The sequence below is a fragment of the Nannospalax galili genome, unplaced genomic scaffold (assembly GCF_000622305.1).
Source record: "Nannospalax galili isolate Female #2095 unplaced genomic scaffold, S.galili_v1.0 scaffold77, whole genome shotgun sequence".
Classification (NCBI taxonomy): Eukaryota; Metazoa; Chordata; class Mammalia; order Rodentia; family Spalacidae; genus Nannospalax; species Nannospalax galili.
Genome location: NW_008341457.1, coordinates 3,587,070 through 3,589,465, shown reverse-complemented (window position 1 = coordinate 3,589,465; position 2,396 = coordinate 3,587,070). Strand labels below are relative to the sequence as shown.

The 2,396-nt window shown below is 51.2% G+C and overlaps 1 long non-coding RNA gene across 1 annotated transcript in view; it reads right to left on the bottom strand.

Moving 5' to 3' along the window:
* Positions 1 to 40: 40 nt before the first annotated feature.
* Positions 41 to 2,396, bottom strand: part of LOC115071046 — a 17,167-nt gene continuing 14,811 nt past the window's right edge. The window contains exon 2 of the long non-coding RNA XR_003850148.1: positions 41 to 499. This is a non-coding gene — a long non-coding RNA (uncharacterized LOC115071046). The remainder of the gene's footprint in view (positions 500 to 2,396) is intronic.

Here is a 2,396-nt window from a genome sequence, read left to right as displayed (position 1 = left end):
CAGGGAGCGGATGAGCCTCCAACTGTCTTTTTGGAGAGGCTCAAGGAGGCCTATAGGAGATACACTCCGTTTGATCCAGACAGTCCAGAACAAGAAGTGAGTGTGTCTATGTCCTTTATTTGGCAGTCTGCCCCCGATATTCGGAGCAAACTGCAGAGGTTGGAGAACCTGCAGGGACAAGGCCTCAGAGATTTGGTAAGGGAGGCAGACAGGATCTATAATAAAAGAGAAACCCAAGAGGAAAAGGAAGAACGAAATAAAAGGGAACGAACCAAAGAGCTAAGTAGAATCCTGGCCACCGTAGTAGGGCAAGAGAAAAAGAGGTATAGGGGTGGCAGACGAGGCGGCCATATAGGGAGAGACCAATGTGCTTACTGCTGGGAAAAGGGACATTGGGCAAGGGATTGTCCCAAGAACCCCAAGAGACGAGAAAAACCCAACGAGAGCGGAACCAAGATCCTCCAACTTGATTAGGGGGGTCGGGGCCAGGACCCCCCACCTGAGCCCAGGGTAACTCTCCGAGTGGGGGGAGAACCAGTCACTTTTATGGTGGACACTGGGGCACAACATTCTGTCCTTACCCAGACGACTGGCCCGCTTAGTAAGAAAACAACATGGGTAGAAGGAGCTACTGGGGCCAAGCGTTACCGCTGGACCACAAACCGGGAGGTTCAGCTTGCTTCAGAAACGGTGACTCATACCTTCTTACATGTACCAGACTGCCCCTACCCCCTGCTAGGACGGGACTTACTAACCAAGTTTGGAGCACACATCTATTTTGAAAATAAGGGGGCCAAGATTACTGATTCTAAAGGAGCACCTATACAAGTGCTCACCCTTAAACTAGAAGATGAGTACAAACTTCATGATGACCCAAAGCCAACCCCAGAGAATATAGATCAATGGTTGGCTAAATACCCAGAAGCTTGGGCTGAGACTAATGGCATGGGACTGGCTAAACAGCAACCTCCCTTGGTTATTAGTCTGAAGGCCTCTGTCACGCCTGCCAATGTTAAGCAGTACCCCATGACAATCGAGGCCCAACAAGGGATCAGACCTCACATCAAGAGGCTGCTTGAACAAGGTATACTTATTCCCTGTCAATCTGCATGGAACACCCCCTTGTTGCCTGTAAAAAAACCTGGTGGTACTGACTATAGGCCGGTGCAAGATCTGAGGGAGGTCAATAAGCGGGTTGAGGATATTCACCCAACGGTCCCTAACCCCTACAACTTACTTAGCACCCTGCCACCCAGCCATGCATGGTACACAGTACTAGACTTGAAGGATGCCTTCTTTTGCTTAAAGCTCCATCCCTCCAGCCAGCCGCTGTTTGCCTTCGAATGGAAAGACCCTGAGTTAGGGCTTTCCGGTCAACTCACCTGGACGCGGCTCCCACAGGGGTTTAAGAACAGCCCGACCCTCTTTGATGGGGCCCTACACCAGGATCTAGCTGCCTTCAGGACTCAGTACCCCCATCTAATCATACTCCAGTATGTGGATGACATCTTGCTGGCTGCAGAGACTAAGGAGGAATGCTTGGAAGGTACCGGGGCTCTCTTACAGGAACTGGGCCAATTGGGCTACCGGGCTTCTGCTAAAAAGGCCCAGCTTTGCAAAAAGGAGGTAACCTATTTAGGATACCAACTAAAAGAAGGACAGAGATGGCTGACTAAGGCCCGTCAGCAGACCATCCTGAGCATCCCGGCCCCCAAGGATCGAAAACAGGTGAGAGAGTTTTTGGGGACTGCTGGATTTTGCCGGTTATGGATTCCAGGATTTGCTGAGATGGCGGCCCCTTTATACCCTCTCACCAAGGCAAGTGAAGGTTTTACTTGGGAAAATGAACACCAGCGAGCTTTTGAGAATATCAAGCAGGCCCTGCTGACTGCGCCTGCGCTAGGACTGCCAGACCTTAATAAACCCTTTGAACTATATGTAGATGAAAAGACTGGGTATGCAAAGGGGGTCCTGACACAAAAACTGGGACCTTGGAGGCGACCTGTCGCCTATCTCTCTAAGAAACTAGATCCTGTGGCATCAGGTTGGCCTCCATGTCTTAGAATGGTGGCAGCCTTAGCAGTTCTGGTCAAGGACGCTTTTAAACTCACTCTGGGACAGCCTCTTTGCATACGGGCTCCCCATGCGTTAGAGTCCCTAATCAGACAGCCACCAGACCGTTGGCTCTCTAACACCCGCATGACTCACTATCAGGCCTTGCTACTGGACACCGATCGCATCCAGTTTGGGTCTCCAGTAGCTCTCAACCCTGCTACCTTGCTCCCCTCGACCGAAGAGCCAGATCATCATGACTGTCTCCAGATTCTGGCAGAGGTTTTCGGTACCCGACCAGACCTGAAGGACCAGCCGCTGGACAACGCAGACTACACTTGGTA